Source organism: Canis lupus, chromosome 29, assembly GCF_011100685.1.
Source record: "Canis lupus familiaris isolate Mischka breed German Shepherd chromosome 29, alternate assembly UU_Cfam_GSD_1.0, whole genome shotgun sequence".
In the NCBI taxonomy this organism is placed as follows: Eukaryota; Metazoa; Chordata; class Mammalia; order Carnivora; family Canidae; genus Canis; species Canis lupus.
This window is the reverse complement of record NC_049250.1, coordinates 35,504,044-35,531,346: the sequence shown is the minus strand read 5'-3', so window position 1 is coordinate 35,531,346 and position 27,303 is coordinate 35,504,044. Positions and strand designations below refer to the sequence as shown.

General features: G+C 36.9%; 1 long non-coding RNA gene across 8 annotated transcripts in view; it reads left to right on the top strand.

Annotated features, from left to right (window-relative positions):
* The window catches only part of LOC111093241, a 110,329-nt gene that overhangs the window by 49,471 nt on the left and 33,555 nt on the right, over nt 1-27,303 (top strand). For 6 of the 8 annotated variants that reach the window (XR_005380906.1, XR_005380909.1, XR_005380903.1 and 3 more), the window contains one exon: nt 298-611. The exons of 1 other annotated variant lie outside the window; for it this stretch is intronic. This is a non-coding gene — a long non-coding RNA (uncharacterized LOC111093241). Of the gene's footprint in view, nt 1-297; nt 612-9,776; nt 10,057-27,303 lie in introns of those variants that run through there. One more of the 8 variants, XR_005380905.1, reaches the window with a different exon arrangement.

Here is a 27,303-nt window from a genome sequence, read left to right as displayed (position 1 = left end):
AAGATTTTATTTATTTGTTCATGAGAGACACACAGAGAGAGAGGCAGAGACACAGGCAGAGGGAGAAGCAGGCTCCATGCAGGGAGCCTGATGTGGGACTTGATCCTGGGACTCCAGGATCATGCTCTGGGCCGAAGGCAGACACCCAACCACTGAGCCACCGAGGTCCCTCACACTGGGTTTCTTAAGATCAATTGATGGGGAAAGAAAATGTCCAACCTTGTTTCAGGACTGGGTTGGCTTGGTATATGGATGTGAGCTGAAAATGAACTACTGATGCATTATACCCCCATTCAGGCATGGCCTTGAAAGACAGTGATGAAGAGAAGGCCTCCCAATGTGCAGATCTTCAGGTGGTGCACCTGAGCATCCACTTTATGTGGGAAGAGATATAGCTCAAGTCAAGAATATGTATGGACTCATGCCATGGGGAATGAGTAGGCTGGTTGTTCAGAAACCTGGAAGAAGAAAGATCTAAAGACAACAAAGAACTCTGATGTGGAGGCATGCAGGTAGACTGTGGGAGTGAGAACAAAGTGTCAACATCACCAGAAACAATCCATCACAGAACAGGCCCTAAACTAAATAAAGAACATGATGTGGTTACCTGATATCAGTCAGACTAACTCTCGATCCACACCTGGCACTAGCACTGTGGACTTATGATCAGGGAAGCCACAGTAGCAGAGATGGAAGCTCAATTCACTAAAGGCATTGCCAATGCCAACTCTATAACCTGACAAATATACAACCAAAGCCCAAGCTGAGCCCATCTTTCAAGGAAGTCAGCTGACCAGCTTGGTGACAATTTGATTTATTTTGATCAAAACTGATATATTTTGGTTACAGGTATGCCTTTCTTGCATATAGTCTCAGACAACAGACTTCACAAAGGCTTTCAGAATATTTTCCCTATAGTCACAGCTTCTGATTTGATAGAACGATAGGGCAGCTTTTTGGTAAGTGGAAAGCTGAGAGATAGCATGGAGAAGCTAGCCTACAGAAATGTGGCATCACCCTACAGAATATAGTATACCCCCTAAATCAATAATCATGATATGACACTGTGTTCCCAGTCAGTAGTACACACTGGCCCAGGAATGAAGGGGCTATGCTGTGCTCTGCTCCTCATGACCCGTTGGGGAAAATTTGTGTATCCTAGCTTTATAACTCTGGGATCTGAGATTGCTTTTCAGAAGAGGAACCCTCTTGCAGGGAACATAGCTGGATTGCCATTAAATTTTTTTTAAATTTTTAAAATTTTAATTCTAGGATAGTTAATATATAGTGTTAGATTAGTTTCAGGTGTACAGTATAGTAACTCAATAATTCTATATAGTACTCAGTGATCATCATGATAAGTGTACTCTTTAATCCTCATCACACATTTCACCTGTCCCCCCACCTACCTCCCCTCTAGTAACCATAAGTTTATTCTCTATAGTTAAAGCTGTTTCTTGGTTTGTGTCTCTCCCTTTTTTTCCCCTTTGTTCACTTGGTTTGTTTTTTGAATTGTGCATATGACTGAAATCATATGGTATTTGTCTTCCTTTGACTGATTGCACATAGCATTATACTCTTTAGCTCCATCCTTGTTTGCAAATGGCAAGATTTCATTCTTTTAAATTGCTCAAAAATATTCCATTGTGTGTATTGTGTGTGTGTGTATATATATATGTATATGTATATGTATATATATATATACACACACACACAATACACACAATGGAATATTGTGTGTGGAATATATATATGGAATATATATTGGAATATATATGTGTGGAATATATAATGGAATATATATATACACACATACACCCCCACACACACACAACTTATTTATCCATTCATCTATAGGTGAACACTTTGGCTGATTCCATAATCTGGCTATTGTAAATAATTTTACAATAACATAGGAGTGCCTATATCCTTTCAAATTAGTACTTTTGTATTCTTTGAGTAAATAACCAGTAGTGTGATTACTGGATCATAGGGTAGTTCTATTTTTAATTTTTTGAGGAACCTCTATACTATTTTCCATAGGGATTACACCAGTTTGCATTCCCACCAGCAGTAGACAAGTGTTCCTTTTTCTTCATGTCCTTGCCAACACTCGTTTCTTGTGTTTTTTTATGTAGCCATTCTGATAGATGTGTGTTGATATCTCACTGTAGTTTGATTTGCATTTCCCTGATGATCACTGATGGTGAACATCTTTTCATGTGTCTTTTGGCCATCTCTATGTCTTCTTTGGAAAATGTCTATTCATGTTTCTGCCCATTTTTTATTTTTATTTTTATTTTTTTTTTCTGCCCATTTTTAAATCAGGTTATTCATTCTTTGAGTGTTGAGTTGTATCTGTTTTTGATACTAATCCTTTATTGAATATGTCATTTGCAAATATCTTCTCCTATTTAGTAGGTTGTCTTTTAGTTTTGTTAATTGTTTCCTTCAATGTGCAGAAGCTATTTGTTTTTTATTTATTTATTTATTTATTTATTTATTTATTTATTTATTTATTTAATTTTTTTTTAAAGTAAGCTATACTCAACATGGGGCTTGAATTCACTACCCTGAGATCAAGAGTCACATACTCTACTAACTGAGCCAGCCGGACACTCTAGAAATGTTTTATTTTGATGTAGTCCCAACGAATCCAAGCATATCATTAAAGAAAGCCAAATTATGATAAGAGAGGAGAGCAAGGGAAGAAAGGAGCAGAGAAATACAAAAAATAAGCATAAAACACATTTAAAAAGGCAAATGAATACATAGCTGTCAATAATTACTTTAAATGTAAATGGACTAAACATTCCAATCAAAAACATAGGGTCATAGAATGGTTAAAAAAGCAAGACTTATCTACATCTTACCTACAAGAGACTCATTTCATTTTATAGACACATGCAGATTGAAAGTGAAGAGATGCAGAAACATTTTTCATACAAATGAATGTGAAAAGAAAGCCAGGGTAGCAATACTTATATTGGACAAAATAGACTTTAAAACAAGACCGTAACAAGAGACAAAGAAGAACCAAATACTGAAAGCAGTTAATAACAAACATAAAGGAAACAATAGTAATACAATAATAGTAGGAGACTCTAACACCCACTTATATCAATGGGCAGATCAACCAAACAAAATCAACAAGGAAACAGTGGCTTTAAATGACACATTGGACCAGATGGATTTAACAGATATATTCAGAACATTCCATCTTAAAAGAGCAGAATAACACATTCTTCTTAAGTGCACATGGAACATCCTCCAGAATAGATCTCATTAGGCCACAAGTCGCAACAAATTCTAAAAGATCAAAGTGATTCCATGCATCTTTTCTGAGCACCATACTGTGAATCTAGAAGCACCACAAGAAAAAAAAAATCTAGATTCCCATTAAATTTTAACCAATGGCTGCAACCCAGTTACTCTGAGCTCCTCATGGCAGAGACTCATAAGAAGGAAAGGAGTCACTATTGCAGTTGTGGTAATTGACTCTGACGGGATGAGTAGGCAACTGTTACTGGATGGGAGCAGAAAAGAAATTATTTCAGGGCATTTCTGAGCCTGAGAGGAATCCTAATGGGTAGTAGAGGGTGAGGAAGGAGATGATGAATATAGCTCAATAGATGTTGTGCTGAACTGCCTAGATTCAGGTGCCCATTCTTCCAAGTTGCTGACCTATTGTATACCAGTAGTTCACAGTTGAATCTCTCCCAGGTACTTACTTTGAAGAAAACTCTCACTGACGGGTCTGCCCCATTTCCCAGGAGACTACCCGAATCCAGTGGCTGGTGGAGCAGTGGATGCAAATTCCCAGACCCCACAGACAACTCCAAAGCTTCCTCCTTTCCTACTTTTTCACTCATGCCTAGGTGTTTCACTCCAATACATTCCTGCACTCATAGGTCTTCTCAGCATCTGTTTCCTGAATTAGCTTACCTGAGGCATTATTGCTGCTGATTTAAAGCTTTCTCAAAACTCTCTAAAAATATAGAAGTAAAATAAACTTCTCAAAAGCAGGATTTTTATAACAATTGTAGGGTCTGACCAACGTATAGCAATTTTAAGTGCATAATTTAAGAGCACAATTTAATAAGTTTTGACATGCATACACCCATGAAACCATGATAAAAACATGTTGAATGCATCACCCCAAAAGATTCCTTGCATCCCTTTGTAATTCTTTCCCACTGCTTCACTACCTCTGCCCTCCCCAAACAACCACTGAACTGCAGACTGTCACTATGTATTAGTTTATATTTCCTAAAATTTTATGTAAATTGAATCACACAGTATGAAATCTTTTTTTTTGTCTTGCTTCTTTCATTTAGCATAATTAATATGAGATGCATCCCATGTTGTTGCACATATCAATAAATGTATTTCTTTTTTATCACTAAGTACCCTATTGCATTGATGATAGTTTCTCTTTTTATCCACTGATGAATAATTGGGTTGTTTCTAGTATTGGGTTATTACAAATACAACTGCTGTGAACAGTTATGTAGAAGTCTTCTGTATGGACATATGTTTTCATTTCTCTTGGGTAATAATGACCGGATTGGCTGGGCCATGTAGGAGGTATATGTTTAGTTTTTTTAAAAATTTATTTATTTATTTTAAAGAGAAAGAGAGAGAGAGATGGGGAGGAGCAGAGGGGGAGGAAGAGAATCTCAAGCAGACTCCACACTGAGCATAGAGCCTAACTGGGGGCTTGATCTCACCATTCATGGGATCATGACTTGAACCAAAATCATGAGCCAGGCACTTAACTGACTGAGTCACCCAGGCACCCTGGTACATGTTTAATATTTAAGAACATGTCATGTCAAACTATTTTCCCACTGTGCCATTTTTCATTTATACTAGTGGTAACTGTGAGTTCCAGGTCCCTTACCTCCTCACTAACGCTTGACATGGTCAGTCTTTTTCATTTAAACCATTTCAACAGATATTAAGTGATATTTTAGTGTGGTTTTAATCTGCACATCCCCAATAATAATGTTAATATTTTCTCATACTTATTTGCCATCCCTATTTATCCTCATTATTTCTGGATTCCAGATTTGTGAATTCACCTAGTAGCTAAATACAGAGAGAGGCAGAGATATGAGCAGAGGGAGAAGCAGGCTCCCTGCAGGGAACCCCATGAGGGACTTGATCCCAGGACCCTGGGGATCATGAGCTGAGCTGAAGGCAGATGCTCAATCACTGAGTCACCCAGGTGCCCTGAGTTTTTGAAAAGTTTTGATGTTCTAGATAAAGACTGTCAGATATATGCTTTACAAATACTTTCCCACAGTCTGCAATATGTCTTTTCATTCTCTTAACAGTGCCTTTGGAAAGGCAAGAAATTTTAACTTTGATGAAGCACAATTTATCTATTTGTTCTTTTATTGATTGGGATTTTGGTGTTGTATATAATAAATCTTTGTAGCCTTAGGTTTGTATTTTATGGCTTAGGTTTTATATTTAGGCCTATTCTTAATTTTGACTTAAATTTTATATTTAGTGGAGTGTATTCATTCAAGTTTATTTATTTTTGGCATATAGATATCCATTTTTTTTTCCTAGCACTATATGTTGGAAAGGCTGTCCTTATGTACTATATTGTCTTTGAACTTTTTTTTTTTTTTTTTTTTTGCCTTTGCACTTTTGTCCAGAGCATTTGTCCATATATACGTAGTTTATCACTGGATTATCTATTTTATTCATTGTTCTGTTTGTCTTGGGAGCAATACCACACTGTCATGATTAATGTAACTTTAGAGTAATTCTTAAATCAGATTAGTGTTGGTCCTTTATCTTAGTTTTCCTCTTTCACAATTGCACTGGCTATCCTAGATCTTTCCATTTCCATATAATTTTAGAATCAACTTATTAAATTATACAATAGCTAGATAACTGGAATTTTGATTGGGATTGTATTGAATCTATAGATAAATTTGAGGAGAATTAATATTTTAACAATATTGAGTTTTTCAAATCATGAATGCCATAAGTCTCTTCTACCTCAGGAGTATTTTGCCATTTTTTGTATGTAAGTTTTTTTACATATTTTCTGAGATTGATTGTTAGTATTTTACAATTTAGTGCTAAGTAACTGTTTTTAAAGCAATATCTAATTATTTCTTTGAAAACAATTATTATTTTCAAAGATAATATTTCCAAAAATATTTTTTCAAAAAAATATATTACCTTACACAGGTAAGGTAAATAAATAGAATAAGACAAAAATATTCAAAACTTGAAAATGTTATGTGAATGTTTATACAGTAATAACTCCTGGACACTTAAAGTATTTTTAGCCACTTCATTTATTTTTCTTAAAATAATCTTCATTTGAATCCAGTCGTTTTAATTATGATACATTCTCAAGATTGGCTCTAAAGATGGGAACATTTACACTAAAAGTTTTGTTGCCCAACTTACCACTAAAAGTATTTTAAACACTAATTTTTATCAATTGTCAATTTTAAAATGTGGTTTTCTTTGGAATTAAGAAAGCATATTAGTAACCTAAAGGCATAGGTTTTTGGAATCAGACCAATCTGAATTTGAATTTTGCTTTTATCACTTATCACAAGTTTGAAATTTGTGAGTTTTGATTTCTGAGCTTGAGTTTCTTTGTCTATAAAACACGCTTGGCATACTATCTTTATTTAATTTTTTTCGATAGTTATGAAACAGTTTAATATCTGCATTATATCCTTACTACCTTTACTTCCAGTGTAGGGTAGATGCTCTGTACTAATATGGTATCTATACTCCTATAGCATTTACTATACTATATATTGTTAAGCTTTTCTTGTCTTTATTTGACATAAGAGAATTGATTCATCTATAAGGAGACTGTTTTCTCCCTCCTCTGTTTCCTTCCAAGAGGACACTCACTTGCTGCCACATTCCTGGCTTCTCTCTGCCCTTTTTCTAAACTCAAGATACTGAGCTCAATTTCTACTGTGTTCCTCTTAGAGAGGTTAATGTCCTTTGAGAGCACATACCCTTTTCTGCTCTTCCAGGAAATAGCATTACACGTGTGAAGGCCCAGTCCAGAGCTCTGTGATCAGATTGTTACATCTGTCTAGTTCGAGGGTTCAGTATAAGAGGACCTATTTGCCTCTCACATTAAGCTATATCATTCAACCTTGGTTTTGTTAAAAATAATAAGAAAATAAGAAAAGGAATGGAGTCATATAGGCAGCCATTTTGTTTCTTGCACAAGCATTTGGTTTTCTTTTAGAAACACAGATGCACAATTATAACATTAGCTTAATTTACATTAAGGGAGAAATCTATCCTTTTAATCTTCAAAATCTTAAAAAAAGAATAATAGTTTCATTTTTTATTCCATTTTATTATGGAATGAAAGGTCAAGTTTGAAGTGCCTGTCAGGCTCAACCTGGTAGAATTTAATGCTTTACCTTTACTCTAGCTAAATGTTTGTTAAAAATACAGGGGAGTTTAGGTGGGAAAAAAAAAAATTATGTCTTTATATGTTTACATGCAACACTACAGGAATAATTGAAGAATATTAGGTTTCCTTCTGGCCACAGACTCAGTGGTTTTGGGTATATTATTTCCTGAATCATTTTAGGATGGGCCTAGCTTAGACACTCATTTCCAAAGGATATAGAAAACTGAGGCATTTACCTGTATGATTTAGTCCAAAATTCCATCAGACTATGGAAATAAATATTGTATGACCTGAATAACTTGTATAATAGATATAATTATCCCTTTGCCAAGGATAATTTTAAGTAGTCATGAGCACTTGAAGACCATGGCTATGTTTTCAGAAAATCCCATTTACGCTGTTAGGGTTGAGCTAATATTTTTACTAACTAGCCTTTTAATTATGTACATTATTTGCTAAGGCAGCTGATATAATTAATTGGGCTAGGTCTAGTCTGTTTAATTTGATCATATAGACAAATGAAACCAATATTTGTTGATACAGTTGATATGGTTATCTAACTGATCAAATTAGCAAGGCAGCAATTACCTACCACAATTTGACCTGCACAAATATAACCCTAGTCTGGTGTACATTGGGAGCTACCAGTAATGTGCTTGCATTACAATAATGTGGATGTTCACTCTGGGCTCAGCATTTCAAATAAATTACTGTCTTTAGCAGCCAAGGAAAAGCATATTTACATTTCTGTATGAGGGTCCATTGGGTCATATGATTCAATGGATCATTTTCTTTGGTTGTTTACCTTTTGATTGCTTTGGGATTTGGTAATTTAGGCTAATTGATGCATCAGGTGTAACATATTTGAAGAGAGGGTCATATCAAGGTCAATGATAATTACCATGAAACAGTTGTTTCTGAATAAGCACTGAGAAAATTAGAAAGGGAGTATGTAGATCTAATTATGGTATATTAAGAACATAATAGTTGATCTCTGTCACAATGGTGATTTTTTTTTCCCTTTTTGTTCTTGGTAAATACCTAGAATGGAATAACGGGAGTACAATAATGGAATGTATACCATTTAAAAAAATTCTTTGGGCACCTGGGTGGCTCAGTGGTTGAGCATCTGCCTTTGGTTCAGGTTGTCATCCTGGGGTTTTGGGATCAAGTTCCACGTCAGGCTCCTCACAGGGAGCTTCTCCCTCTGCCTGAATCTCTGCCTATGTCTCTGTCTCTGTCTCTGTGTCTCTCATGAATAAATAAATACAATCTTTAAAAAAATAAATGATCAAGAACTGGATTCTTAATAGGTGAAGTACATGGTGTCTTACTGCATCATACTGATAAAGGGCTATGAGAATTTATTTACTCATTTGTTTAACAAATTTATTTAGTGATGTCTCAGGCAGCTTGAAGCACTGGGGATTTGGAGATGGGCAATTAACAGAACTCTCTTCTTTTATTGCTCACACAGTTGAGTAAATATCACAAAGGGTAGACTTTGGGCCTCTTGTTCGTCAGTGTCTGGCTCATCTAGCATCATTCCTGTAACATTGCAGGCTTTCACTTAATTTGTTAAATAAATTGTGAGATTCAGATGAGTCAATTTCTAACTTTTTTTCATTTTCTTTTTCCATTTCTCTTTTTGTAATGTGGGAAGAAGGATGAGTTGAGATCAGGCAAGAAAATATCAAGCTGAAATGGAAATTATTTGGACAAGATTGGAACCATGATCAGTTTTGTTTTGTTTTTTTCTTTCGGCCCAGAGATCTAAAGTGTATTTCACTTCAACAGGCAAAGTCTCAACGCTACTGTTCTAGCCAAATCTAGTCTTATATTTGAAATACATTGTCTTTCCCTATAACTTGATAACTCGGGCAGATGATATTTTTTTATTAAATATAGTATTTCACTCAATACTATAGTATTAAATCACAGTATTTCACAAAAACATGGAATGAATATAACCTTTATAGGTATATTTTAGGGTTAGGATGGGCGCTTGCATGGTATTACATCCAGGAAGAGCATGGATTCTGGAAATTTTAAATAGTTCAATATTACTGAAGAGTAGGAGTGAGGAGGTAATAGAGTATAATGGTTAAGATCCTTCCTCTGCTATTTATTAGTTGCATGATTTTGGGAAAATGTGAGGAAACTTACATCTCAATTTTATCACCTAAAAATGGGAACAATGACAATATTATGAAACGACTGTGAGCATTAAATGGAATTACAAATATATTAGATGCTTCGAAGAGCCCTGGAAACAGTTGATCAATAAGTGTTAGTCTTATTAAATTCACATTTTCTTTCACTCCAAGGCTTAACACATGTTTCTCTTGTGCAGATTGGAATACTCGACATCTTTGCTCTGCCAGCCCCACTTCTACTCATTGTTCAGATTTCTGCTAAAAGTTTCTTCTAAGAAGCTTTCTCCAAATATGGACTTCATTATTTTTCTTCCTAGGAGTTCCCATAGTAACTTGTATTTTTGTCAATAATTGCCCTTCTTACATTTTTATTACTTGTTTAATTTTACAGCATCCCTCATTTGACTAAAAACTTCAAGAAGATATAGATCACATCTGTCTTGTTCTCTATTGCATGCCACACTTAATAAATACTTGCTGCATGAATAAGTGGGATTTTGCATCTTATTAGGGATTTTGCCATGGAAAGATACTGAACCATTTTAACCTCAGGAATAGCATGATCATTTCTACGTTTTAGAAATACCCTGGCAGCATTATGGATGAGAATATGACCTGTGAAATCTGGTAGTCATGGAAACAAGTTAAAATATTTTTAATAATCCAGATTGAGGTATCTAATGGTGACCCTTAAACCTCTAGTTTAGGAATAAAAAAGGGGGGATAATTGTAATATCATAACCAAAGCTATAAGAAGAGAGTGAAGAGTTTTGGTAAGAGGATGTCTTATATTAAGCTCTCCAAAGGAGACTCTGAGTAAGGCACTTCGGTGCTAGTGGTTTATTGAGGAAGTGTTGCCAGAGAAGACCACTAAGGAAGTGGGGGAAACAGTTCAGGAGTGGGGAAGAAAGCCTAGCAATGCTGCCATCTCAGGTGATGTCCCTGTAGGGCGTTACTGGAATACTATGCCTCAGGGATATCCTAATCTGAGGCAAGGCAGCTAGGCTTTTATACACCTGTGTTCACTATTATTGATAAACAGTTATACAGGTGATGAGGCTGGTAATCCCCCAGGCAGGTCAGACTCTTTGCACCTGTAAGCAGAGTGGCTCAAGGGCCCACGAGGTCGTGCTAACGGAGAGCCACAGGTGCTAGCCATTAAAAGCCTGCTTTTGTGTGGTGATATACAAACCTTGAAAGGGAATTGGGAAGAATTGAGGAGAAATCTGGTAAAGCACTGACATTTGCAGTAGAGGATAAAATGTTCATTTTGAAGAGGCCATGGGAAATTCAAGTTGATATATCTAGTAGGTAGGTAGATTGTTGTGACGTTTAGGAGGGTGAAGAAATATGAGTTATCATCAAGGATGAGGTTCATAAGGAAGGTGTGAAGATGAGAAAAAAACCAAAAGAAGCAATTATGCAACTGATATTCAAGGAATGCTCACAGTGGGTGGAACCTACTAAGGAGAACACTATAAAAGCCCTGAGGGCAGAGAAGAAAAACCTGGAGAAGGCTCTGGTTTCATGGTCAAGAAGGAAAGAAGTGCTATGAAGGAGGTGGTGCTTCTCAAAGTTTGAACAAAGTCAGTAGAGAATATTGTCTGTTGGATTTAGCTATAAAGGTAGGTTTTTGAAGTAAGTGGGAATAGATTTGGGAGCATTCTGGGGAGAAAAACTTGGTTTCAGAATGAATGATGATATACTTGCCTTTCAGAAAACTTGGCTACAATTGGAAGGTTAGAGATGAGGTTATAGGGAGGGGAATATATATACTCAGGAGAAGCCACGATTTAAATGAGAGAAACTAGAACATTTTACTACTAGTGTAAGGAGTCAGCATGGAGGGAAAAAATAAAGATGAAAGCTGAGGACTGGTACAGCCAGGTGATTGAACAGTTAAGAGGGCTTGGCTTTGGGAGCACTGGTGAGGAGACGGGCCCTGAGTAGGGGAAAGGTCATTTCCCCTGAAACAGGGGAGGAAGGATAGGAATGGACAAGAAAGATAATTATTGTCTGATGCTCTGTTTTCTTCAGGAAGCCAGAAATAAGGTTTTCCAGTTGGGTACACAAATTGGCTTACATATAAAACCAAATATTGTCTGCTTGCTGCTGAGAGGTTGGAATACAGATTTTTACAGTTAGCATTAAAATTTTGAGGAAATCTAATTAGTTTTTGAAATCAAAGTAGTTTGATAGTATTACTATTTTCTCAAAATAGGCCGTGCTCCTTAAACTGCATTTTTATGAGAACTATAGTGTAGATCTTCACTCAACACCTGTCTTTGAACCTAATTACTCATAGGAGAGCTCAACTAGCAAAATTTGGCCAGAAACAGTTGATTTGTGGAGTGAGTGGATCTTTTTTTTTTTAAGATTTATTTATTTACTCATGAGAGACTACAGAGAGAGAGAGAGGCAGAGACACAGGCAGAGGGAGAAGCAGGCTCCATGCAGGGAGCCCAATGCGGGACTCGATCCCGGGTCTCCAGGATCATACCCCGAGCTGAAGGCAGGAACTAAACCACTGAGCCACCCAGGGATCCCCCAGGATTTTTGTTTGTCACTTTACAGTTTAACTTTGAACAACTCAGACTTTAAGGGCACTGGCTGCCACCCCACCCCATACAATCGAAAATCTATGTATAACTTTTGACCCCCCCGCCAAAACTTACCTACTAATATCCTACTCTTAACCTGAAGCAAGAAGTTATCAATATTGATAACCTAGTTGATGAATGCATATTTTGTATGTTTTTGTATAATATACTGTATTCTTATAATAAAGAAGCTAGAGAAAATGTTAAGAAAATCACAAAGAAGGAAAGATGGAAAAATCCTTAAATAAACTGGTGGTTACCAGAGGGCAGATGATGGGGGAATGGGTTAACTAAAGGGAATAAGAATACAACTATCTTGATCCCTGAGTAATGTGTGCAATTGTTGAATCATCATTTTACACCTGAAACTAATATAACAATTATGCTTCAAAAAAAATCCCAAGAGAAAACACATTTACAGTGTTGTATTTATCAAGAAAAATCCATGTATAGATAGACCCAAGCAGTTTGACCTCATGTGTTCAAAGGTCAGTTGTAATTTGGAGGTGATGTTAATCACTTATTTTATGCCTCTTTTTATGTCTGCAAATTAGCTCCATTTGGTCTTGAAATTAATAGTCAAATGAGTTTGAGGCAGGATTTCAATGAGGATACAGAGGCAAAGGCTGATCAATTAGAATTGAGGGGCACCTGGGTGGTGCAATCAGTTAAATGCCTGACTTGGTTTCTGCTCAGGTCCTAATCTCAGAGTCGCGACATCGAGCCCTGTGTCCCGCTCTGCACTCAACGTGGAGTCTGCTTGGGACTCTCTCTTGCTCTTTCCCCTCTTTCTCCTCCCTTCTCTAAAATAACTCTTAAAAAAAAAAAAAAAACAAAAAAAACTGAAACCAATCCTCAGAAAATGAGGGGAGGAATAGGATGGATTTAGAGAAATGATCAATAATCATCCTGATGGCTCCTTAAGGGAGAGCCTTAAGTTTGTAGCCTAGGGAAGAACATATAATCGGAAACAAAGTGAGAAAAGATTATATATTGTATGCAAGAACTGAAAGGCGCTTTAGGAGATATATATACACACTCCATAGTCATATATTATTTTGCAGATGAAAAAATACTATCTAGTACTCCTAAACACTCAACAAATATTTGTGGAAGGAATGAATAAGTGAGTGAAAGAAAAAAAAAAAAAAAAAAAAACTGAGTCTCAAAGAGTGAAGTCATTTTCCTGAAGTTAGGGAACTGGTTTTTGGCAGAAGAATATGAAACCTTATTTTTCTGATGCCTAGGCCAATTGCCTTTCCATTAAATTAGGAATTGTTTCAAGGGATAATTATGGAGGAAAATAAAAATTACAAATTGAAAAGGAGCCAGTGCAGTAAACCACAAAAGAAATAAACTGCATTATCAGGAGTTTATAATGCAGTACTAATGAATTAGCCAGAAACATCCTGGACTGAATCCACAGAGCTTGAGATGCTTGGACCCCTGATGTTCCACTCTTGCCAATCTTACCGGTTACACTAAGAATGCACTTTTTAGAGCAAGGCAGATCTTACCCTCCCCCTCCTCCCTCCATTTTATGGCTGTAGAATCTCGGTGCAATGAAGATTGAGTGTTTTCCCCAAGGCAGCTGAGCTAATTAATGTCAAAGGTTGAATTTAAACCTGGGTTCATAGCTGAGTTTGAAATGATTCCTTCCAAGATTTCATCTTGTAAGATAACAAAACCTATTTTTCATCTCTACCTTCTTCATCTCCTCTTAACCTGTTTGAGCTACAATGAAACACAAGAAGGGAATAAAGGAAGACTTTGTCTCTTATTGGAAAGAAATGATTTAATGACCATTGAAACTTAAAATGAGTTTTTATGGATCATTTTAAAAAAGTAAAACCAAAGTTACTTCATAACCAGACGGAACTATTTGTATGGGTTTGTGTGTCTTTTCCTCTGCTTTCTCTGTGCCTCATTTATTCCCTCTCGAGGTGCTAACTTCACAAAAACCTACTTATCCTACCCATCTCTGAGTACATCTAGAACTGAACAGCGATGGATTGTTACTCATTGTCATTCCTTCACAAATTTCTTAAAACTTCTAAGCAGTAACTGTGCTAATGCTGTGACGCAAAGATAAAAGTTGGCAAAGTTCCTGTTCTCCAAGAATTCATATTATAAATTTAGCCAAACAATAATGGAGAAAATGGAAAATACTGTGAGCACCATGAACAAAACTTACATCCTTCCAATGTGTGAGAAATGGCTGCAAATAGTTTATTTCCGGAAAAGGTGTGAAGCCAGTGAATGTGTCAGTCAAGTTTATGTGGTGATTCTCAAAGGTATGAAGCCACAACTCAAGGCTAAAGGGAACAGTTTGTTCTGCTCTGTGGTCATCTTTGTGGTTGAAGGAAGGACCTTTCAGGAAGATGAACCAGCCATTTCTGAAGGATAAGTGGACAAGGAGGAGGCGACATGGTGAATTCCTGTCTGAGAATTAAAAGTTAGGAGAAGGGGCACCTGAGTGGCTCAGTCAAGTGTTTGCCTTTGGCTCAAGTCCTGGTCCCAGGGTCCTGGATTGAGCCCCGTGTTGGGCTTTCTGCTCAGCAGAGAGCCCGCTTCTTTCTCTGCTGCTCTCCCTGCTTGTGTTCTCTCTGTCAAATAAAATTTTAAAAAAGAAGAAATCTAGAGAAGTTTCTAGTTGCCATTTGGCAACTAGAGTAGGAGTCAGGTGCTTGGGGCTATTTAACTTGACCATTTCCCATGTATATTAAATTCTCCAAATCCATTTTCTTTTACCAAGGAGAATTAAGAACCAAAAAAAAGGACTAAGATGGTAAGGAAAAAAATGGGCTTAATTGGTATGACGTCCTAGTCTTTAACCAGTCATGAAGTAGATGTTACAGCAGCAACTTTAGTCCTTAGAAACAGAGGGGGCGCCCAGGTGGCTTATTAAGTTGTGTCCGACTCTTGGTTTCAGCTCAGGTTGTGATCTCAGGGTCATGATCTTGAGCCCCAAGTTGGGCTCAGTGCTCAGGGGAAGTCTGCTTGAAATTTTCTCTCCCCTATCTCCCTGGATCACATGTTCTGTGTAAATCTTAAAAAAAAAAAAAAAAAAAAAGTCCCCAGTGTCTGGACCTGAAAACTAACTCAAGGCTAGAGTCTAACATGAGATAAGCCCTAGAAGTTTACTCATGTCAAATGTCTCCCAGACCAAGTTTAGCTCAGCAGCTAGAAGTGTTACAGCTTCAAGGCCTGTCGATGCGAAGTAAGATGTGTACAAAGATGGTATAGGTTGGCACAAAGATTATCAACCCAATTGCAGACTGAGTGCCTAAATCATCATTTTCTTTTTCTTTCTTTTCTTTTTTTTTTTTTTTTTTTTATTCATGAGAGAGACAGAGAGGCAGAGACACAAGCAGAGGAAGAAGCAAGGCTCCATGCAGGGAGCCCCATGTGGGACTTGATCCGGGTCCCCAGGACCAGGCCCTGGTCTGAAGGCGGTGCTAAACTGCTGAGCCACCCGGGCTGCCCTAAATTTTCAAGGGCACGTTGTGAATTTGTCTCATCTGAGCTTTTCCTGGTAGACGTATGATAGTAGGTAACTGTAAGCAGTGCTCATACATTCGAGACAGAAAAGGAAGTCCTCTTAGAGACATGGCATCAGTTAGAGTCCAGAGTTGGTGATGGCTGGCAGATTGTAGTGCAAATTAGTGATAGACTGGAGATGCCATGTGATCCACGGTGAGACTGGGATGGGGGCTACAACTTAGTGGGCATCCAGTACTGCAATTACACCCCTGAAGAGGACAAGATTCTACACCAAAAAGGAGCAAAACAAATTCTAAACAGCACTTATGGGATGTTACGGGTTCTTAATATACCTTCAAATTTGTTTAGTTGGACTCTAATTAGTTGGGAGCTATGCCAATTCTATTCTATAGCTGTTGCTCATCAGGGCTGTTTTTCAGCTGTGGCTAAGAAAAACAAGGACAATTGGAGATTTTTCACAACGCCTTAGAGATCATTATTGTTACTACAAGTGTTCAGATAAAGAAATCGAGCCTCAATGTGAGTAACTTGCCTAGGTGACAGAAGATTCAAATTCAGGTCTTTATAAATAGAAAATCCCTTCTCTTCTCCTGAGAGTGTACTTCACTTGCTTATAAAACCACTATTGGCAACTTTCCTTTAGAAAGAAGCCTCCCAAAATCTAGGCCTCGCTTGTCCTGCAAAAGATCTTATATCCCCAGTTACTTCCACCTATGGAATCTTTACTTCTAATCTTTTTTTTTTTTTTTTTTTTAACCCAGTGAGAGAGAAGGAAGTTAATTACCCCCTTTTGTGCCTCCTCAAAACTCCATTTGTGTCCACTTCTCATTCGTCTAAACCATTCCACCTGTGAATCATTCTGTTCAAATACTTGCACTGTTCCCATCTAGAATCCATCTCTAAGATTTTAAAAAGCTCTATTGAAGCATAATTGACCTACAGCACATAGCACGTATTTAAAGTGTGCAACTTGATAGGTTTTGACCTGTTACATATAATGTGAAACCATCACCATAATCAAGACAATATAACATCACACTGAAATTTCATTATGCCTGTTTTACTGCCTTCCTCCCCACCCCACCCTCACTCTGATGCTCCTACCTCTCTCTGTAGGAAGCCCCTGAGTTGCTTCCTATCGCTACACATTTTTTTTTATTTCCTAGAATTTTGTATAAATGGAATCATTTAGGGTGTGCCTTGTTTGGTTTCCTTAACTCAGCATGATGTTGAGTTCTATCTATACCTTTGCATGTACCAGTTCTTTCCATTTTATTGCTGAGTAGTGTTCCATTGTTGGAAATACTGTTGATCTGCTCACCTGTTGAGGAATATTTTGGTTATTTTCATTTATTAGGTATTAGAAAAGCTGCTACAGGTACTCCTATACAAATCTTTGTATGAACACCTACTTTAGTATGTCGTGGGTAAATGCTTAATAGTGAAACGGCAGGAAAAAAGGAGTCATGTTGAACTTCAGAATCTACCAAACTGTTGTCTAGAGTCGTTGTACCATTTTTACTTTCTACAGGCAAAGTATAAGAGTTTGTTTCTTCACATTATGACCAACACTTGATATGTTTGGGGTTTTAAATCTTAGCCATGCTATGAGATCCGTAGGAATAGCTTATTGTGGTTTTAATTTGCATTTTCCTGATGACTAAGGATTTGAGCATATTTTATCTTTTTAAAGATTTTATTTATTCATGAGAGACACGGGGGGTGGGGGTGCGCAGAGACACGGGCAGAGGGAGAAGCAGGCTCCATGTAGGGAGCCTGATGTGGGACTGGATCCCAGACCTTCAGGATCACGCCCTGGGCCGAAGGTGGTGCTAAACCGCTGAGCCACCTGGGCTGCCCGTAGTTGAGCATATTTTAATGTGCTCATTTGCCATCCTTAGATTTTCCTTGAAATGCTTATTCAAATCTTCTACCTAATCTTATTGAATTGTATTTTTAATATTGAATTTTAAGAGTTCCTTATATTTTCTGGGTACTAGTTTCTAATCAGATAGGCCTGTAAATATTTTCCCCAGCCTGTGGTTTATCTTTTCATTCTTTTAATAATGTTTGGGGCAGCTGTTTTAAATTTTGTAAAGTCCTACTTAAAAACTTTTTTATTGATCACATTTTGGTATCCTAGACCAAAGGTCATAGAGGGTGGTTGTTTTTATAAGGTTATATTGATGAGCTTTATACTTAACATTTTACAATTAGGTCAATGATGTACTTTGAATTTTTGTGACTCACACAAAGCATAGATAAACTTTTTATTGTTTTTTTTTTTAAGATAAACTTTTTAAATGTACCATTATCCAATTATTTTGGTAGCATTTGTAGAAAAGACTATATTTTTTTCCCACTAACATGCCATTGCACCTTTGTCAAAGATCAATTTTCCATATATATGTGGGGCTATTTCTAGACTGACCTTTTTTTGTTCCATTGGTCTATTGATCTGTCTTAAAACCAATATCACACTGTCTTCATTAATATAGCTTTATAATACATTCTGGAATCAGATAGCATTAATCTTATAGCCTATAGATTTTTCAAAAGTTTTGGCTGTTCCAGGTACTTTGCATTTCTATGTACATTCAAGATCATTTTGCTATCTATAATTCCCATTGAGATTGACTGGAATTCTATCTCAGCTTTAGACAGAATTGGGAGAATTGACATCTTAACCATATTAAGCAGATCTTTCCATTTATTTCAGTCTTTTAATTTCTCTCAGCAAGATTTTCAGTTTTCTATGTATCTTCTACATTTCCTGATTTCTTTCCAAGCATTTCAGTTTTTGATGCTACTATAAATAGTAGTTTTAAAATTCAAATTAATTGCTCATTGCTAACATACAGAAATACAATTGATTTTTGTATGCTTTTTCTGCAGACTTGCTAAACTCTTTAGCTCTCATAGCTGTGTGTGTGTGTGTGTGTGAGCGCGCGCGTGTGTATTGTCCACATAGACTATCATCTCTGCAAATACCTAATTTTACTACTGCTTTAGAAATCTGGATATTTTAATTTTTCCCCCTTAGTCTGTGGTTAGAAATGCCAATAAAATGTGAAATAGAAGTGATGAGAGCACTATTCTGGTGTTTTCAACCTTAGGGGATAAGCATTCAGTTTCTCACCATTAAGTAGGATATTAGGTGTAAGTTTTTCATTGATGCTCTTTATCAGATAGAGGAAGTTTACTTCTATTACTATTTTGCTGAGTTACTTTCTATTATGGGTGGATGTTAGACTCTTTTCAAATATTTTTTTGTACCTTAGATTATATGATTTTATTGATTCATACTGTGAATTAAATGGACTGGTTTTAAAATGCTAAACTCCCCTTAAAATCCTGGGGTAAATAAAGTTATCCTGGTTTTGCATATACTACATGTAAAATACATTATAGTTGTATTTATCTCTCTAAATATATACGTATAATTACGTTGTACATGTAAGTACATCATATACACACCTACATGCATGGTTGGCAAATGGCAGCGATGAGGTGGCCAGAAACCAGGTCTTAGTGGGCCTTGTATATCATCCTGAGGTAAGTCTTATTCTCCTGAAAATTGTTAGTTTTTAAACAATATCTTAGCATATAATCTACATTTTAGGAATGTGCCCCTATAAAGAATACAAAAAATTGGGCTGAATTGACAGAAGGACTAATCTGGAGATTTTTAGAGAAGTCTTAGGAAGTGATGATGAGGGTATAAATGTACATGACCGTGTACTTTAAATTGCTCTAATATTTTAAAATTACTAGTCTAGTTCCCCATCCTCAAGTTGACTGTAAATCCCTTGAAGATTTATTCCAACTCACTATTTTTATACCTCCCAGTGTCTACGAAAGGGCTTGGTGCACTTGTGCCCAATAAATACTTCCATTATATTTACACAGAGCATCAGTTAGATACAACTCCATCCTTCCCTCTCCACACACACACAAAATTGTCAACGCTTTAACTTGGGTAAAGTTTGCTAATAGCCATTTCCAGACATGAGTTTCTTTTAACTTCTTTCAAACTAACTAGAAGTGAGTCATTTTTATTTTCAGCTAGAGAATAAGAAAGAACCCACGAGATTGTTAATTAGCCAAATCACCCTTCATCTGAAAACAGCAAAAGATTTTTAAGCCAATTAAAAAAAGAATCACCAAACTGTGCTCTGGCAGATTGTGGCAGTTGGGACCTTGGTCTGGGTTGACAGGAGATTTGTTTTTCAGTTTCTGTCCCGACATTTCAACAGCACACAATCCTTGTTACAAAACACCCGTACGTAATTCCTATGCAAGCCCGTGGAATTATATATGCCACTATGTCCCCGAGGGGAAAATGTTGCTAGATACCTTACCATGTAGGTTTCTTCCAAAGGGAATTTTATGAATTTCTGTTGCTTAAGCTCTCTATACAGAAATGACCCTGCAATTCTGTTGTGAACAAGAAAGTAACATTAATAAATTCCGAACTGAGAAGATCACATATATTTTGAATATACATTACATAGATTCAAATAGTACATTTCTCTATGGTGACCACTTCGATTTTGTCTTAATGCATTATCTATGTTTAAACTTTTTGACATTTGTGGTCTCCCACGTGACCAGTACTGTGCTAAGTACTGGGTATATAAAGATATTGATCATGTCTTAGTTTCTTAATATAGACAGGTTCATAAATATTTGATTTTGATATGCTTTGGGTTGTGATACAGATATGCATTGTATACTTTTTTGTTGTTGTTGGAACGCAGGGAAGTTGACCACTGTCATCAGTATTAATGGTTAGCTCGTTGAAAGCATGCTAAAGCGTTAACTAGCTAGAATACTCCTCAACCACTTGGATCTTGGATTTGGCTTCCTCCCACTCTATTAAAGTGGCTCTCTAGATAATGGTAAATTCTTTCATGACAAGCAATAGTAAATTAACTCCTTAATAGCAAACCTGTTTTTATTTTCTTAATTCTAATCTTCAGCTTTTGATACCATTGAACGTCACCTCCTCCTTGATTGGGTTTCACTTACCAGTTTTTTGATCCTTGGCCTGTTTCATCTGTAAAACCATTTTAAAGTGACCAAAAGAGCAGACCCTATCTATGTGCCAGGCACTGTTCCAAGCATTTTACTGATGTTAAGTCACTTAATTTTCTTGACAGCCTCATGAACTTGGTATTTTTCCCATTTTACAGGTGAGTGATTCAAAGCATAAAAAGTTAAACTTAAGGCTATGTTGTTCAAACAAAATTTACTATATATCTACATCAGAACTATTTAAGTTGTAACATGTAAAACTCTGGTAAGAAGTGTTGGATTTTATGTCTCTGGTTTTTCTGTGTCTACTTTATAGTCCTGAATTCTCTTATCTGGTATTCCACATGCTTTAGTACTAGTTTGTTCATTGAGTATAAATAGTCGTGGTTTCTTCTAACGCCTTCTATATTTTTTCCCTTCGTGAATGTGTCAACTTTTATAACTTTAATCATTGTCTCTCTGGTGATGTACTCCAAATCCTCAACTAAGCCATGTCCTGTTTCCCAAGCTCCACATCTCTTTGGATGCCTTTCAATAGAGTACATCCATTTCTCCAAGCTCTCAAAATTGTCAAAAATTGCTTTCTTCACCAAACCAACTCCTAAACTAGATTTCCACAATGTTCTTGGACTTGTGCAAGCTTCAAATGTTAACTGTCTTTACTGACCCCTTCAGATTTTAATAGTCCTAGGCATTCAGTTGCCAGGTAAAGCTTTTTCCACTCAAGTCCAGTGCCCATGAACACTGGCATGGCCACTGCAATAGCTTACTCTTCTTGTCCCTGCAATGAGGCCTACTTGTAGATGCCAGATAACTCTTTGTAAGGTACACTTTAAAAAAAATTTTTATTTGACAGCACACAAGCAGGAGGAGCAACAGGCAGAGGGAGAAGCAGACGCCCATTGAGCAGGAAGCCTGATGTGAGGCTCAATCCAAGGACTCTGGGATCATGACCTGGGTGACCTGGGCCAAAGGCAGAGATTTAACCAACAGAGTCACCCACGTGCCCCTTCTAAATGTGCTTTTCATCATGTGTCTCCAGTGTACACAGACCTTCAATGACTAATAACACAAACCCAACAGACTTAGCATTCCTATTTCCAACTCCTTATATGGCTCATAATTACTTCAGCCTGGATGCCTTCAACTTCCCCTGTCCCCCCAACCTGTCTTTACAGGCTATAATCTACTTATCCTTCAGGGCCCCAGTGAAATTACATTTCCTTCAGGAAAATTCTTCTGTAACTTCTTTGATTTCTTCAGCGAACCTCTGCATCTCTCCAAGATCTTCCCCCGCCCCCCCCCCCACCGTTTTAATGATTTCTAATCTTTTGTATAAGGTTGGAAGTCCTTTGAGAGCAGAGCCTCTGACTCACCTTTGAATATTTGTAGGGCAAAACCTAGGAGTGGGAATATATTTAGTAACTGCTACTAAAACTTTGTAGAATTACTCAAATAGTGAATAAGAACACCTGTGACAGTTTATGGATATGATATTTTGAGATGCATGCCACAGAGTTGGTGAATGCCTTATTCTGTGGAAAAGTACCTCCTTTTCTCTTGCAAGATGGCTGTTTTAAAGCAGAAAAATGAAATGTGTTCCCTGGAGCTGAGTCTTAGACCAGGGCTAGATTTGTGCTGGCATTGGTGTTAAGCTCCAGGGTTAGTATGTTGGTGTTAGTATTGCTTTTGTGTCTCCATCCTGGCTATTTCTTAAATTGAGTGCTTTCTCCAGGACCCCACACTTAAAATGCCATTAAAAATTAATCAGTCACAGTCAAGATTGCATATTATTTAAGACTTAAGATTTCAAAGTTTGATATGTTTAGCTTTTGCTGAAACACCTGTTACTAGATCATCTTCTCTATTTCCCCACATGTATCCATGATACTTCTCATTCAACTGGATAGAAAAAAAACAAAAATATCCTCGTATATTTTAGAGTTCTGACTGCTGTATTTTGAAAGGGTGCTAATTGGTATTATAAACGGGGTCATCTGTGGGGTTTTTGGTGTAGGGTTATGTGATCAGCAATATTATGTATATGAGTTATTTAACTTAAAAATTGACTATAGGTGCACTTAAGAGGGTTCATGTTTGATGTAGGAGCATTGAAACAGCATGTGGGGTTTTAGTGAATGTTTTTCAGCATTCTTAATATATTAGCTGTTTAAATTCAGTTCCATCATTATCACATTAAACAGCTGGAATGTTGTATAGCAAATAAACCCAAGATTTACTCAGTCTCTGGCTCCAATCTTGCCTCTACTACTTAAACAACTTCATGCAAGCAACCTGTCCCTCAGGTATTTCTCCTGTTAAATGGGGATAACAATGTATATTTTTCCTAGAGTTTTTATAAGGAAATAAAATACCTGGAAAGCACTTATTGCTGAATCTGACATACTTTATCATAAAAGTGATAATTTTGTTCTTTGCTTTTTAAAATGTTCTTATACTATCTTGAATTGTAACTACTAAGTTCATTACTTCTTTTTTTTTTTTTTTTTTTAATTGAAGAATTAGGATGCCTCGGTGGTTCAGTCAGTTAGGTGTCTGCCTTTAGCTTGGGTCATGGTCCTGGGATCAAGCCCCACATCAGCCTCCCTGCTCAATGGGGAGCCTGATTTACCCTCTCCCTCCGCAGCTCCCCCTATTTGTGCAAATACACTCTTTCTGTTAAATAAACTGAAGTATCATTGACAATGTCACATTAGTGTCAGGTGTACAGCATAGTGATTTAACACTTAAATTCATTATGAAATTACCAGAATAAGCCAAGTTACCATCTGTCACCATACAAAGGTAATACAATATTGACTATATTCCCCATGCCATATATTACACCCCCATGACTTATACCTGGAAGTTTGTATCTCTTGATCTCTCTTTACCCATTTCACCCCTTGCCCCCATCTCCCTTCTCCTTTGACAAACCTCAGTCTGTTTTCTGTATCTGAGTCTGATGCTGTTTTGTTTTTTTAGATTCCACATAAAAGTGAAATCCTAAAGAATTTTTCGTATTTCACTTAGCGTAATGTCCTCAAAGTCCATCCATGCTATAGCAGATGGTTAGATTTTGCTTTTGTGGCTGAAGAGTATTCCATTGTTCTGTTGACCCTGGCAAAATGCAGAGGTTAGGAGTGTTCTCCCCCACATGCAGTCAAAAGTCCACGTATAATTTTGACCCCCCCAAAAACAAAACAAAACAAAAAAAAACTTAACTGCCAGTAGCCTACTATTGATGGGAAGGCCTTACCAATAACACCTAGTCAAGTAACATATTTTGTATATTATAGACTGTATTAAAGTAAACGACTAAACGAGAATTGTGATAACGTATACTTAAATATACACTGTATTTATGGAGAAGACTATTATAGGTAGAACTGCACAGTTCAAACTTTTGTTCAAATTTCAACTGTATATACACATGCACCACATTTTTTTCATTCATTGATCCATCCCTGGGCACAGAAGTTCCTTCCAAATCTTGGCTTTTGTTAGTAACGTGATAAACATAGAGGTGCATATCTTTTTTCAGTTAGTGTTCTCGCTCTCTTAGACATATACCCAGAAGTGGAATTGTTGGATCACCTGGTAGCTCTAGTTTTTATTTTTGAAGATGCTCCATACGGTTTTCCATAATGGCTTTAGCCCTTTACATTCCCACTAATCCATGCATGGGATTTCCTTTTTTTTTTTTTTTTTTTTTTTTCCTTATTTTTACCCCCAGCACTTTTTTTTTTTTTTTTTTAAATAGTCATTCTGACAGAGGTGAAGGTGAAGTGGAAGCAGCACTGGGGGACCAGGCCATTCGCTAGCACTTGGCACAGCTCATGGTGTCACTCAAGCAGTGTAGGGGAAGAGTCTGGTCACCCAGAGTGGCCGGCAGTGTCTGCGGGCAGGACAGCTGATTGTCCACTGTATTCAGGTGGGTTGTGATTAATACTTGCGAGTAAGTATCTGATATATCAAGTCTTTATTTCTTCTCACTTCTATCCTAGGACCTGTATGCTATTTTAAAAATATCTCTTACTCTCCCAAACACCCATGGAAACAGTTCATTCTTAATCATTTTTCGAGTTCCATAATGTAGCAAAATACTTGGTTCACAGTAGGTGCTCTATAATGTCTGGTGGATAGATTAAAAAAAAATATGCAAGCCTATTAGATATCTGATAGGGGTTGCCATAGGCAAGTGATTAAACTTCAGACATTTAATAATTCGTGTTACCTGATTAGGGCATTTTATTGCTAGTATCTGCTATTGTTTTAGTTAATTCTTTTTTTCCCTGCGAATCACATGCAGAAGTTGTGGTTGGGATAGCTGGCTGTGTTTGGAATAATTAGTATGTTCAGATTGCACGTCTGTGGCTGCGTTTGTAGAACATTGACATTTGTAACTATTTTAACTTAGAGACACTTGACTCACTTCTTTATGGCAGAGTTTTACATATTCTAAGATCTAGTGTTATTTTTACTAGCTGAAATCTCAGATGACAGATACAATGTTAAAGTGAATGGGCTACATTTAAAAAAAAATTTGACATTTTTATCCTCTAGCAGAGGCAGATTTTTATTGGTGTTTGACTGTGGGTTCAATATTATAAGTGGGTAGCCGTACTTCTCAATTCAGAATGAAATGTTTTCTCATGAAACAAATTCATGGTCTATATAAGATAACTCAAAAGGATTATTGAGAATTCTTGTAGTTCTTTAAATCTTCATATCAATAATATGTGTGAGATTGGGGCTATCATATTTCCATCTACCTTCATGCACACATGTATATTAAGTGTAACAAAAATAATGTCGAAATGAATCAAGAACTTTTAATGTTATATCCAGGTTCACATTGGGAAGTCTTGGGAGTGGAGGGCTATCAGTTATGTCAAGGGCTTAATTTCTTTGGCATATATTGATCTTTCCTTCACAACTACAGTATGAACATTTTATTTCTTTTGAGTGGTTAAATCAAGATAGAGGAAATCTTTAAGGTCCTCCAGGGAAACAGGACCAATGGAACATAGACTAATTTAAAGGAATTGGCCCATATGTTTATGGAGGCTGAAAAGTCTTCTGATCAGTTAACTGCAAATTGTGTCTGAGGTAGCGTAGTTCCAGCCCAAGTGTAAAGGCCTGAGAACCAGGAGGGTTGATAGTAAAAGTCAAATCCCAGAGCAGCAGATCCATGTCCAGATAAATAGTCAAGCAGAAAGAGAGCATTCTCCATTCGTCGGCCTTCAAGGATTTGAATGATGGCCATCCACATCATGATGGACACTCTATTTTACTCAGTCTGCCTGAAATGCTAATCTCTCCCATAAAGCTTGTCACTAAAAAACCCAGATACGATGTGTAACCAACTACCTGAGCACCCTGTGACCCAGTCAAGTTGACACAGAAAACGAACCATCATGGATAAAGGAGAGCGCACATGAACTAAAGACCCTTGAGTCGGTCATGTCTATTGATGTGTGGACTTGAGAGGACTTCCACAGTAGACTGAAAAGCTTTGCACCAGTTTCGATGGTTATAATAGTTTATGGCTTTTAATTCCTAACTTTTTCACTTTTGCTGCTTATGTGCACACACATGTGCGCACTTTCACACCCACGTTCCTTAAACGTAAACAGTCTTTATTCTATTTCAAAGGTGAAAGTATTTTTCTCCAATGCCAGCTACTTAAAAGGGAAAAAAAAATCTATAAAATTCTACATAAAGTGAATACAATCTTGAAAAATGAAACCATTTATATTAAACAAGCTTGACATAAGCAGTTTTCTGGGACTGGCCTATGCTATTAAACATCAATGCTAATGCTTTGACGCGCCTGGCTTTTAGATTACAATAGATTCATCAAATGTTTGGCATACCAAAGAAAATACATAATTTAATTTCCTTTTCAAAACAGACTCTTTGAGCCATCACAAGGACACAGCACTATTGTCACTATATTAAAAGCTTTGTGGTGGTGGTAAATTATTTTGAAGTACTGATTGTGTTACTGTGCCAATTTCATTTTACAAATCTGCTTGATGTATATAAGAGAACATCATTAGATTTCTGCTCCGTGGCTCGTGGAAATCCTCCAGTGCTTTCTGAATATGGAGCCTGTTCCATACACTCGCCTCCCCACCCACCCATTCCTTCGTTAATACCCTACTAGTGTATTTACCCAAGACTGTGGTGCACAGTGGAGCAGTCAACTATTAATCTAAGGTATCTTTCATGCTTACAGAAACTCTGATATACCTAAACCTCTAATCTAATATCTTTTCAGACTTCAAACTTTTCTCTTAAACCTTGTCAGTAAGGAAAAATCTCACCGGATTTATGTTAGCTACCCAAAGGGATGCTTGCTGTTTATCTGGAGAATCACAAACTTGGCAAATGATCGCCAAATTGGGGAGGCATCCCACACATAGAATAATTCATGCCCTAAAGAGAAAATATTCTTGGATATAAATTCACATCACAAAAGTGTCTCATTCTGTTTCACTTCACGACAGAGGAGGTGTGCTCTAGCTTAATGAATGGTGAAGAATATGTAAATTTCTATGGAATTTTAAGTCTTACC